Genomic DNA, 14245 nt, shown 5'->3' on the forward strand with positions numbered 1-14245 from the left:
ATCCCTTCACTCCTAGCCCCTTCCCTGCACGGAGCACAAGGAGTGTTTAAAAAACCTGACTGCATTTTACTTGTTCTCATTCAATTAAAAATAATTCTGGTATTTTAAAAACACATTTTAGCAAAAGCTTTATGAGATTCATTACTAGACATGATAGCCAGGAATGTCATTTTCACAGAGTACAGGAAAGCCAGGTATCCTGCAGGAAAGCAAGTTCTTTTTCTCAGGAGCTCTGGCAAAACCCAGCCAGGAAGTTTATACAATGTCCAGGTTAATGATTTTCTCACAATAGCTTAAAGAAAATCTCAGTGATCCCTGACATTTACTAGACAGTTGGATACAATACAAAGGCACTTTAAAAGAAGAACAAAATGAATGTGGGTTGTAGTAAAAGAGGATGTACAGTAGGCGAATGCAGAACATAGAGGAAAGCATGTGATTATCCCCATCTAATTTCTGAGTCAAACTCTACACTGTAAATATTACATATTTTTTAAAAATTCACAAATAAAAATAATTCCCACTTTGATACTGCTAGCTTTACTCAAGACTGAATTTAGGACTGACTTCAATGAACTTGAACAGGGCATAAATCAATGAAAAATTCAGCCCACTGACTTTTTGGGTGTGTCTACATAGCAAAGTTATTTTGGAATAATGGCTGTTATTCCAAAATAACTATGGGAGCATCTACACTGCCATTCCTTTATTTCAAAATAATTTTGAAATAACAGAAGGTTTATTCCAACTTCTGTAAACCTCATTCTACAAAGAATAACGCCTATTCTGAAATAGCTATTTCGAAATAAGGTGTGTGTAGATGTTCCACTGCTCTTATTTCGAAATAGCCCCTCACCAGGGCCATTCTAAGTTATTCCTCCTGGGGCTCTAAATCGAGATAGCTCATCTACATTAGGGAATCCTGCCTCAGACTAATTTTGGGGTTTCCCTGCAGTGCAGATGTACTATTTCAAAATAAGCTATTTCAGAGTAACTATTCTGGAATAGCTTATTCCGAAATAACTGTGCAGTGTAGATATAACCTTTGAGAATTGCTTTTTCTTTTCTTTTCTTTTCTTTAGAGAGAAAGGTGTGAAGGCACTTTGGATATGCCTTATTGCCACCTGGTCTTGTGGCATTTGGGGATTTCCTTTGCTGCTCCCTACTGTCTTGAAGCTTAAAATACAAATGCTTGCAAAAGCCGGGTGTGGGAAAAGGCTCTCCACACATTTTCAAACCATCCTGGTTTCATATGGGCTCAAGTGTTGGTCAAAGCTTTTTTCTGAGGAGGGGATTCTTGTTTTATTTTAACCATGTTGATTGTTCACTGTAATTTAAATGAATATTATTAGAATAGTAAATGTTAACAAATACCATGATATATCATTTTCAATACAGTTGTGATAAAAAATCCCCAATCAGTGCCCCTTTGTGCTAGGTGCTGTACAGATACATATGAACACATGTCTTGTACACAGACAAGACAGATAGACATAAAATACATAAACTGATCGAGATACACTCATGTCTTGTTAGCTACTTTTTCATCCCTAGCTCCATCTGCAGTCCCACCAAAACACTCTAATCTCCGTCTTCCCAGACAACCAGCTCTGCTATTGTTGCCCAAATATTCTCTTTCCCTTCTTGCTACCCATCCAATACTGACGTCTGTTCTCCTAGTTCTCAAAGCTTTCCGATCTCTAGGATACGTTATAGATTTAGCTCACAGTTTCACATCAATTGGGTGCCAGTGTGAGTTCACAAGGCTTACATTCACTTTCAACTGGAATGTTTCATTGGGCTGCACTATCTAATAATCAAAGCTCTACAATCTGTTTGGAGGAGATAGGGAAAGAAAAGAGGTAATATTATAGATTCTGTAGGCCCCCAAATCGGATCAGGATTTTGCCTGAATGAATTAGGCCCTTTTTTATAGTGGAGAGAGAGAGTTTTTTAAAAATTCTGTTGGGAACTTTGACTGAGTTTGTTAACTGACATTGAGCCAATCAGTTAATTCATTTAGGGTACGTCTACACTACAGCGCTAGTTCGAACTAACTTAGTTCGAATTAGTTAATTCGAACTAAGCTAGTTCGAACTAACGCATCTAGAACTAAAAACTAGTTCGAACTAGCGTTTTGCTAGTTCGAACTAGTAAGTCCACATTGAGTGGACTCTGAACAGGGCTTAATGATGGCCGGAAGCAGTGCCGGCAGGGCATAAAAGGAGGACTTAGAGCATGGAGATACTGTCTCAGGCTAGCCGAGGGCTGCGCTTAAAGGGTCCCGACCCCCACCCCGGACACACAGTTCTAAGGGGTGCCCCGCTTGCAAAGAAGTTCTGGCTTGGAGTGCCCTGAGTGCCCACACTGGGCACATCACACCACTCGGCCATCAGCCCGGCTGCACTTGCCGCAGGCTGCCATCTGGGGAGAGGGAGTAATTGGGGGGCTGCAGGAGAGCTTCCACCCCCAGAAGCCCGCAGAGCCAGCCCAGTCCTCCCCATCGGGGGCTCGTACCCCATTCCTCCCTCACCTCCTTCCACTTGCCCTTCCCTAGCCCCCCTTCTTATTGATGTACAAAATAAAGATAACGTTTCTTCCAACATTGACTCTGTCTTTATTGAAAAAAACTGGGGGAGACTGGGAAAAGGAGGTGGGAGAGGGGAAGAGAAAGGCTGGGAGAGGGGAGGGCAACTAACATGATCAGGGGTTGGGAACAGGTCCCAGATGAAGAGAGGCTACAGAGACTGGGACTGTTCAGCTTAGAAAAGAGGAGACGGAGGGGGGACAGGATAGAGGTCTCTAAAAGCAGGGGTTGGGTGGAGAGGGTGCATTCAGAAAAGTTCTTCCTGAGTTCCCATAAAGAAGGACTAGAGGACACCAAAGGAAAGGACTGGGTAGCAGGCTTGAAACTAGTAAGAGAAAGTTGTTGTTGTTGACAAAGCAAATAGTTAACCTGTGGAACTCCTTGCTGCAGGAGGCTGTGAAGGCTACAACTAGAACAGAGTTGAAAGGGAAGTGAGATCAAGTCATGGAGGTTGGGTCCATGGAGTCCTATTAGCCAGAGGGTAGGAGTGGTGTCCCTGCCCAAAGTTTGTGGAAGGCTGGAGAGGGATGGCACGAGACAAATGGCTTGGTCATTGTCTTCGGTCCATCCCCTCCAGGGTCCCTAGGGTTGGCCGCTGTCGGCAGACAGGCTACTGGGCTAGATGGACCTTTGGTCTGACCCAGGACGGCCATTGTAAGCTCAGGGCTCAGTGTCGGGGGTCTCAGTGGACCCCCTTGATTTTCATGCACACCTGGTCCTGGGTGGCCAGGCTGGCAGCTCTCCTGCCCTAGACGGCCACTTTCCTGTGCCTAGTGCGGAGATCGTGGACGAGGTCCACGATGTCCGCACTAGCCCAGGAAGGTGCCCGCCTCTTGCGGTCCAGGGCAAGCTCCCGGGAGCCGCCAGCCTGGTCCCGGCAAGAGGGGGTGGGCTGGGGGGCATCGGGTGGGTGGCTCTGTGCCGTGCCAGGTGCAGGGTCTGCTGGCTGGGTGCTGGCAGGCTTGCACCTGGCACGGGCACCGTAGCCAGCCCGTGCCCCTTTAAGGGGTCCGGGGCCGGGAGGGGGGCATAGAGTTTCCCTGGTGTTGGCCAGAGTGGCCACCAGGGAAACCTGGGGAGGGCTAGCCTCCCACTAGTTCGAACTAAAGGGCTACACAGCCCTTAGTTCGAACTAGCTAGTTCGAACTAGGCGTTAGTCCTCGTAAAATGAGGTTTACCTAGTTCGAACTAAGCGCTCCGCTAGTTCGATTCAAATTCGAACTAGCGAAGCGCTAGTGTAGCGCATAGGAACGTTAGTTCGAACTAACGTCCGTTAGTTCGAACTAACTTTCTAGTGTAGACATACCCTCAGATATTTAATGCTTGTCCCATTTGATAATTACAGTAACAAACATTCAGATATTCCTCTAAAATCCAGTACACTCTGTCCTCAATATAAGGCTTTTGGACAAAGGAGGCTAGTGTCTCTTTGCATCCAATTCAATTGAATCACCACTCTAAAATATCACCTCACAATAGTACTGCCTGTAATGACAAGCTTAAGATCCAGTATGTAAAGGAGATGAAAGGGATCAGTTAGGTACTGCATGGATATCTAAATGCTACTATAGACTATACCGACATCAACCCTGTTTCTTAGGCACAAGATGAAGAGGTTGAGACCAAATACTAAGGCCCTTCAAAATACAAAAAGAAATGAATGCTCTCGCAGCATTAGCTTTGTCACTTCATTGTGAGTAGCATTAAAGGTGGTCACATTTTTTCCACCCCACGGAAATTTAAAATTTAGGAACAATATTCCTCGCCATCAGTGTACTGCAAAAAATGTTCACTTTTGTCACAAAGCAAACCCTGCACAAAACTGGCCACAATCTATCTTTTCACAACTGAAAATCAAATGGTTTTTGCTTTGTCAAACATTTTTAGTTTTTCTGACAAAAGTTAAAAAAATCTCAGAACATTAATTTTGTCAAAACCAAACCAAACCAAACCCTACTCTTTAATCGAAAAAGTTTTTGATGGAAAATTTTTGGCCTGTGTCATTTTACATATCCAGGCAGAATCTTGTAAATCCACTTTTCAGGGACATGCACACTTTATATTCCATATAATACTACTGGATGTCTTTTGCTCACTTCCCAGCAAAGATTTAATACCTGATGCTGTAATGAGGTCATATATGACCAAGATATTCATCAGTATTGCACAATACTCTGTGTGTGGGGAGGGGGGCAGTACATCTTAATTCATCTTAGTTCGTCACCCTGTAGTTGTCCAATAAGTGTTTAGGTTGGGCCCTTCTTTAGCCTTAACTATTTTGCTTCTTTGGCCATATATATAGGGAGCAACAGAGTGAGAGAAAATGAGACAGATTTCCTTCTGCTATAAACATGCATAGCTTGAATGGTTGTTACAGAGTGCTACCCATTCTTACCAACCAAGAAGGTGACCTGATGGCTTTCTCTTCATCAGGTTAACTGTCTTTTGCAAACTGCAGGAAATAGTTCCTAGGAGAGCATGCAATATAATCACAGTATTCTTGGATTCAAAGTCAGAAGCCCTATCTTATTTATATGAATGTCTTTTGTAGGTAATATTGTGCCTAACAGCATTAATATGTATGACTGCAGAGAAGAAAAGGCTGTGACACATGAAGTGCCCTGTGATACTGCAATATGAAAGATACTACAGAAAAACAGTATGTACTGTATTCCACATATTGTACCATTTAAGAGCAACATAAAATACCACTTCGATAAGTAATTTTATATACTGATATATCCTATCAAACTGCCTGAGGTGCAAAAAGCTGTGCCTTTCTTTCAAAGCAGTAACTAAGATGTTCATGCCACTGTTATTCATTTTAATACTGGAACCTCATGCTGTGACTATAAGGCAGGGGTGGGAAACCTTTTCTGGGTTGCGGGCCACTAACTCACAGAAAAATTAGTCAAGGGTCACACACAAAAAACTCTCACTTACGTGGCACCCAGCTAAGGAGAAAGACACTCCCCACATTCCCCTTGCACATGAGAGCCTGGGGGGGCCTAGCCTAGTAGATTTGGTGCTCCAGCACCATGGTGGCTGCAGGAGGGCTGGAGTGCCAGAAAAGACTCCCCAATGCAGGGGCAAGGCCTTGAGCCTCAGGGGCTGGATCCAAGCTGGGGGCAACATCTGGCCCCTGGTCCTGATGTTTCCCACCCCTACCATAAGGAAACACCACAGCACTAAATTAATTTCTGCAAAGGGTATGGAACCAAAATCTTCCTATTGAGTGGATGATATTTTACAGGCTGTGTCTGCATCTAAAAATTCTGCTATACAAAATGGACCAACTGTTGTGTTTCATTGGGCTGTACTTTTTGATAATTGAGGTTTTAAAATCTGTTCAGAGAATATGGGGGAAGAAGAAAGGAAGCAATGTATAAAAGATTAGACATCACATTTGAGAGCAGACAAAACTCCTATGGGAAGGGTGGTGCCCAACTATTTGTAGTGTTCTAAAATTTGCGTTAACATTTTGGGTCATCTTTGAAACAAACTCGCGATCCAGAAGAACACATTGTGAAGGTGGAGGAGTTGCAAAGATGCGGGAATTCAGGGGAAGAAAGAGAGAAGAGTTTTATAGGCTTATCAAAAGCTAACTGAAGCCACTGAAAAGATTCCCATTCATTTCAACAGGCTTTTGGATTAGATCCTAAGTCGAGACATTTTCTTCCCTCTCCAGCTCTGGCCAATCAAACTGGAAATGGTTCAGGCAATGGGATTGTGTGCTCCACCCATAAACAGAGCACACAGGGGAGAATGCGCTAGCAGGCAACAAATATTTTGTCTCTAAGCCAAGATAAAGGGCGGTGTCTCCTACTAGCCCACCCTCTGAGTCAATAAAACGAAGGCTGTAGTTAGGTTATATCTCTGAGGAAATCTAAAAAGGAATGCCCTCGGAGTAGTAACCAGGAAGACATGTGCTCCCTGACATTGGTGTTGAACTGGAAGGCATTAGTAAGTGACAGGGTGCAGAAAATCACTACCAGTTGGAGTATTTCCATGTGGCTTCATCTTTCTTTGGGATAAAGGGACATATAAATCTGAATACATGAGCAAATTGTCATCAGGAGACGCACCACTTCAGCAAGGTGGCAAAACTAAAAGATAGGCACGTCTTTTTGCAGTAGAGCGGGAATAACACAGTTAACAAACACTAAACTATGATGGCAATATATTTTGAAATTACAAATCACATCACATTAACACCAAATGAATTCATGGAGATTACCATTGTTACAATGAATATCAAATGGTTTAAAAGGGATTATGGTAAATAACTAACAGGACCTAGAAGCACGGAGTCAATTATCTACTTATCTTGTCCATGTATTATTTAAGTGCAGAGAAAGACCCAGCAGACTCTTAATACTAAAGTAACTTAATTTATTATCCTAACTGTACTTTTCATTGAAAGTGAAGGAGATTTTAGCGATTGGAGCTGGTCTATGTGCAGCCACGGATGAGTAAAAAAAGAAGCACAAGGAGCAATACTCCCTCTAATCTTTTACATCAATATGTGCAATTTTTCCATCCATGTGCAGAATAAATTTTTATGTGCAGTGAGGCATGTGTGAATGTGTACCACCAGTAGAAGCAAAAACTAACTGTGGGCACTCTGCTGGGTGGCATTTGAATCTCTCCTGAGCAGTTGCACAATCACACAACTTATAGGGGAACAAAATACAGGACTATGTAGCACTTTAAAGACTAACAAGATGGTTTATTAGATGATGAGCTTTCGTGGGCCAGACCCACTTCCTCAGATCAAATAGTGGAAGAAAATAGTCACAACCATATATACCAAAGAATACAATTAAAAAAAATGAACACATATGAAAAGGACAAATCACATTTCAGAACAGAAGGGAGATGGGGGGGGGGGGGGGAAAGGAAGGTAAATGCCTATGAGTTAATGATATTAGAGGTGGGGAAAGATGGATGTCTGTGAGCTAATGCTATTAGAGGTGATAATTGGGGAAGTTATCTTTGTAATGGGTAAGGTAGTTGGGGTCTTTGTTCAGTCCCCCGCAGAGAGTGTCGAATTTTAGCATGAATGCCAGTTCAGAGGATTCCCTTTCAAGTGCAGATTTGAAAGTCTTCTGGAGTAGGATGCATGTAGTTAGGTCATTGAGACAGTGTCCTTTCTGGTTGAAATGGCAAGAAACTGTTTTTTCTTTGTGATCTTGTCTAATATCTGTTTTGTGGGCATTGATTCTTTGGCGAAGTGTCTGAGACGTTTGTCCAATATACATAGCAGATGGACACTTTCGGCACATGATAGCATAAATTATATTTCTGGATGCACAGGAATATTTATTCTTGATCTTATAACTCACTTGGTTAGGCCCAATAATGGTGTCAGCAGAGTGAATATATGGACAAAGCTGGCAACGAGGTTTGTTGCAAGGGAAAGTACCAGGGTTGGTATTAGTGTGATATGTCCTGTGGCTGTTGGAAAGAATCATCTTGAGGTTAGGTGGTTGTCTATAGGAGACTATGGGTCTGTCTCCAGAGCTTCTTGGAGTTTAGTGTCCTGTTCCAGTATAGGCTGTAATTTATTGATAATGTGTTGGACAGGTTTAAGTTGGGAGCTGTAGGAGATGACAAGTGGTGTTCTATTGTTGGTTTTCTTGGGTCTGTCTTGTAGTAGATGGTTTCTAGGTATTTGTTTGGCTCTTTCAATTTGCTTTTTTATTTCTCCGGGTGGGTAGTTGAGGTTTATAAATGCTTGGTAGAGATCTTGAAGTTTTGGTCTCTGTCAGTGGGATTAGAGCAGATGCGGTTGTATCAGAGGGCTTGGATATAGATGATGGATCGTATGGTGTGTGCTGGATGGGAGCTGGAAGCATGTAGGTAACTGTATGAGTCAGTGGGTTTTCTGTAGAGGGTGGTGTCTAATTTTCCATTGCTGATTTGTACTGTGGTGTCCAGGAAATGGATCTCGCGTGTGGAATGGTCCAGGCTGAGGTTAATGGTGGGGTGTAGGTTGTTGAAATCTCTGTGGAATGTCTCCAGTGTTTCTTGGCCATGTGTCCAGATCATAAAGATGTAATCGATGTAGCGTAAGTAGAGAAGGGGTAAAAGGGGACAGGAGTTGAGGAAACATTGTTCTAGGTCAGCCATAAAGATATTAGCATACTGTGGGGCCATGCGTGTACCCATGGCTGTGCCGCTGATCTGGAGGTATAAGTTGTTCTCAAACTGGAAATAATTGTGGGTGAGAACAAAGTTACATAGGTCTGCTATCAGGTTAGCAGTGGTGTCCTCTGGGATAGTGTTTCTAATTGCTTGTAATCCGTCTTCATGTGGGATGTTGGTGTATAGTGCTTAATATCATTAACTCACAGACATTTACCTTCCTCCTCCCTCCCCCCGCATCTCCCTTCTGTTCTGAAATGTGATTTGTCCTTTTCATATGTGTTCATTTTTTTTAATTGTATCTTTTGGTATATATGGTTGTGACTATTTTCTTCCACTATTTGATCTGAGGAAGTGGGTCTGGCCCACGAAAGCTCATCATCTAATAAACCATCTTGTTAGTCTTTAAAGTGCTACATAGTCCTGTATTTTGTTTCAGCTACACTAGTCTAACACGGTTACATTTCTATCACAACTTATAGGGAACACTGATGTGGACGTGCAGAACAAAAAGAGGCATAAGACACTTTCCCTGTCCCTTTATCATCCGTGCAGCACTGGACATAGTTGGGTCTATATGCTCCATGGAATGAAGGTGTATGTGAGGCTCATGCTACCATTGTCACTACTTTAACCAAAATGAGAATTGCTCTAATTCCAAAACACTCAAGGCCAAGTATGGATAGGAGTTTACTCTGCCTTTTACAAAGACTGGTTCAGTAGCTGAAAGTTCCCAGAGACTTTGTGTCTGACTTTTCTTGATTTTTTTAATAATGCACCTAAAAATGTTGGTATAGAAGAGAAATTCTAATTCCATGATATGGCATGAACACTTGACTGTAATTTTGGCAGAGAAGGAATAAAGGGGGGAAAAATTACTGTGAAGAAAAGAAATGGAGTGTATGGAAACAGTTTTATCACCAAATATAGTATGTTACCATAAGGAATAAGCCTCAAATCCCTTTTTTATTACACATCAGTTTTGCACTGGTATAACTCCACTGATTCACTATTAATCCTGGTAAAAATCAGTGCATAATTTCTAGGAATGTAAAAAAAAACAACCCACCAGTTTTGCAGAAATCTATCATGATTGCAGCCACTGATATTCACTTGGGATTCTAAATTCACATAAATCTGGAATCCTGAAACAAATCGAGTGAAATCTTTTAGTTCTGAAGCAAATCCACATATTTAGCTCTTGCTTGCTCCCAGATAACCCCCTTCACTAAGAATCTGTGGGATCCTCTTTACATGGAGTCAAACCATGGAGAAGAGCAGGGAGCTGATGAACTTTGTAACTGACCCTCTTATGCGTTCTACTCGACAGTAGAAGTTGGCTGGCCCACTCAGCTGAAATCAGTTCTTGAGATACTAAACATAGTCAAGTAAGGATGGAAATAGAACCAAGTTATTCCTCAATCCACAGGCAATATTCTAAATTAGGAGGGCAGACCACTATCTGCTCTCCAGTTCATCACAAATTTAAATTTGAAACACAGCTGTGCACATTTTTCAGTTGAAACCTTTTTTTTCAGTAAACATTCGACATGTCTGTGAATTTCACCAAATTATTTTGGTAACAAAAATATTAAAATATTCTGAAACAATCAAAACATCTTGTGTGGCATTGTCTAAATGAAATATTTTTGTGTATTGATTTTAAATTACTCCAAAAAAATTCTGATTTTTTTGGAACTGCCAGCAAACAGAAAAATTAGTGATTTTCTCAGCTCTTATTTTAAATACCAAACATTGGCCAGTAGTCCTCAGAATTCTCTATTAATGTGGTTCATTTGATAACATTAGGACATTAAGTGGAGATAAAAATCAGGGCAGTCATTATCAGAATGAGTAAAAGTAGTGTCTGCAGAAACACTGCTGCCAAGGGCAGGGCAGCCAGATGGTTCCCCTAAACATGACTTCTGTGGCCTGGAAATCATGGAATGAACTTGCTAGCTCCATAAACACTAAAGAAGGGGAACAGCTGCCCAGTCAGGCACTCCAGAACACACTGTACAAGGGGTTTTTCAGGCTCCTAACCCACCTTGTGCAGAAGACAATGTTGGATAAAGAAGAGACCCTAAGCCAAAAGGGTCTCTATGTGGGAGAGAAAACTGGATGAATTTTCTTTGAGAAAAGAGAGAAATTCCCTTCTCTTCGTCTAAGAGATTTGTTTTGAAAATGAACCATGAAACCTTGTGAATTCAGGCATCCTGGCAAACATTTTTCACAGCTCTAATACCCATCACTAACATTTTTCAAAAATACCTATTCATTTTGGGTTCCCAGCTTGAAACTCTTTTGGCCAGAATTTCGGAAATGTTGATCACCCACAGCTCCCACTATTGTCAAGTGGAATTGTAGGTGCTCAGCACATCTAAAAACTAGGTCCCTGGTGTTTCAAGCAGGAACCCAAAACTGGAAGAACCTAAAAACTTTCAAGTATTTTGTCCTGCATTTATTTGCATTGCCAAATCCCCCACCATTCTTGACCCCTTCCATTTTGAGCAGACGTAGCATTGTTGATTTTTCTTGGGAGCAGTTATGACTCATCAGTCATGTGCTTTTATTGTTGGGATATACATGAGACACAGAAATACAGCTGTTCACAGAATATGAATTTAGAGAGCGATTCAATCTCCTTTTATATCTCTACATTAAAGTAAGTTTACTCTAGCAGCAGAAGTGACCAGGAATACAGAAATCTGACACACAGTGAATTTTTTAAAGAGGGCAGCCTTCAGGATTTCCCTCTTTAGTCCTTTCACCTGGCTTCAAGCCCTGGTGAGGCAGATGCAGCTCCAGGTGAAGGCTATTACTGTGGCTACGTGCATGAGTCACAGGGTGTCCCTTAAAACTAAGAGCAATATAATATGCTTCCCCAGCCCTGTAGGCTATGCAGTGTGTTGCTTCCTCAGCACTACAAGCCCCTGCAGGTTTGAGATACATGAGATGCAAACTACACCCCCCGATACAAAGTATTGCCACTGGACTGCTAGACCAGCCTGTATAACACATTTAATATAAATTTCATTATGATAAGGAAAAAAAAACTTGCACACACTACGTATGTCTGGACAGGACTTTGTATAGATACAAATAGATTGTGGCAAGGCCTATAGCTGTGGACAAGAGGAGGAGGACAATACAAGAAGTCATCCTCTGCTTTGTACTTCTGCACAAGACTAGCCACAGGGTGCCTGGGGGAAGTAGGCACCGCACAAGCGCTGACAGTCATTCTCTCCCTGTCCCCGCCCACCCCGCCCAAGCAGAGCCAGGAAGAGGAAGGATGAGGGAAAGGCAACGCCATGTACCAGAACTGGTCAGGCATAGAGAGGATCATACACTGCATCTCCCCAGAAAGTAGTGGAGCTGAAATAAACATTGCAGTGGACACTTCCCAAGCCTCTTAGGAGAAAATACAAGTCAGGAAGGTTCCTATAGGAAGTCTTAGAGCAATACATGTCCCCTCCACAAGATCCATACCTTCAATGGACGGCTGGGGAGTGTGGCCCACGTGGTATATCTGTACCATATGTAGCACACTGTTTGCCAAATATTCAATGTGGCCTCAGCAGGCCTTTAAAAGTATATAATTTTGGCAAATAAGCATGGCTACCCACCCAGCTTGAAAAGCAGGGCCATTATAAAAATGCGCCTACATGGTTACCATGTGGAAAACTATAGATAGGATCTGCAGACCCACAAAAGGGTCTGGAGTTAAATCTGGCCCCAAACAGGCTATTGGGGTTTCATGACTGTAACCGAGGACAATATGTGATATTTTACTTAACTTTGGTTCCGGTTCAGAAAAGCACTTAAGCACTATGATATGCTTTGCTGAATCGGGTCCTCTGTCTACCGCTGAACCAATAGTAACCACTTTCCTGGTTAGCATCATCAGTGATGTAAATTCCCTGAGGAATATCAGGAATGGTATCTTAGGGTACGTCTACACTACATGCCTCTGTCGGCAGAGGCATGTAGATTTGTTTATTCAGCAAAGGTAAATGAAGTCACGATTTAAATGATCGCGGCTTCATTTACATTTACATGGCTGCCGTGCTGAGCCGACAAACAGCTGATCAGCTGTTTGTCGGCTCGCCGCTAGTCTGGACGTTCCCCCTGTCGACATCAAAGCCCTTTGTCGGCAGCCCCGGTAAACCTCAGGAATAACGGGGCTGCCGACAAAGGGCTTTGATGTCGACAGGGGGAACGTCCAGACTAGCGGCGAGCCGACAAACAGCTGATCAGCTGTTTGTCGGCTCAGCGCGGCAGCCATGTAAATGTAAATGAAGACACGATCATTTAAATCGCGGCTTTATTTACCTTTGCCTACAACCCTAATCTACATGCCTCTGCCGACAGAGGCATGTAGTGTAGACACAGCCTTAATGGCAAACAATTTTTGACACAAAAACCTGAGTCGGAGTTCCTGTGAGTAGACTGAATACTTTAAGGACACCTATAAATACCAGGGATCTCTTGTGCAGCCCACATTTATGTGTAAGCACCATATAAATAGATTATTTATGTTAATTCCAACTTGTCCCATGTGGATAGTAACATGCTTGCATTTACACATAATGACTCTACGCGGGAAATATCACATTTTTCTAAATGTGGTTAATTACAAGAAAAATGCCTTGAAGTCTGTTAATGGGAATACAAATATAAGCAACAAAGGCCTTCATCTGGAAAGAGAATCACAGGTAGCCCAAAGCCCCACAGAATCCGATGTGGCACTGAATGGGTGCAGTTTAGGTCTATGTGGTTTTCACTGCAGGATTGGGGCCTCAGCAAAAAAAACCCAGGAAACAGAGTCCAAATGATGCCAATGGGGTATTAGAGTGGAGCACCAAGGCATCTAGGGATAAGCTACATAAATTGCTTCCTTAACTGATTTATTTTCTAGAGAGTATCTTTAACAGTAAGACCTTTTACTTGCTCTATTAGACAGTGGATAAGCTGTTCTCTTCAGATAGTTACAAATTCACCATTCACACTTAAGGAGCCATCCTCGTTTGCTTTTTTTCTTTGTCCTTTTTGAGAAAAAGACACCCAATTTCAAACCATTTAAAAAATATCAAAATCCCGGTGGAAAATAATTTGCAGCTGTGATAATATCACATTTTTTTAAATACCATAATATAGTTTTACTTTTAATAATAAAAGATAAAAAAGGAGAGTCTGTGAATAATTAGAGATTGCAGTCTGAAGTCAGTTACAGTCACTGCAATTGATAATAAACTTAAACCCCCTTGGGAGCAGGTAAATGCTTTCCAACCCTGACCCCCTTGCTCTCACATTACTTAACAACCCTGCAGTTCCAGCATTACATCACCATTCGAGCGATTGGTTCCTGCATTTTAACTCTCTCCCTGTCTCCTCTGATTAGGAGCGACTCAGTGATGAGGGGAGGGCAAAACTTCTCTTGAGTTAGCTGCTCACTTGTTTGGGTTTTGGTTCATTTTAAAACCAGTTTGTGCTCTACAAGTCCAGGTTACA

General features: G+C 42.2%; 1 protein-coding gene across 8 annotated transcripts in view; it reads right to left on the bottom strand.

Annotated features, from left to right (window-relative positions):
* Window positions 1-14245, bottom strand: part of CREB5 (cAMP responsive element binding protein 5) — a 369817-nt gene that overhangs the window by 123164 nt on the left and 232408 nt on the right. The window lies entirely within an intron of this gene.

This window comes from Pelodiscus sinensis, chromosome 2 (assembly GCF_052426305.1).
Source record: "Pelodiscus sinensis isolate ZL-2025 chromosome 2, ASM5242630v1, whole genome shotgun sequence".
Taxonomy (NCBI): domain Eukaryota; kingdom Metazoa; phylum Chordata; order Testudines; family Trionychidae; genus Pelodiscus; species Pelodiscus sinensis.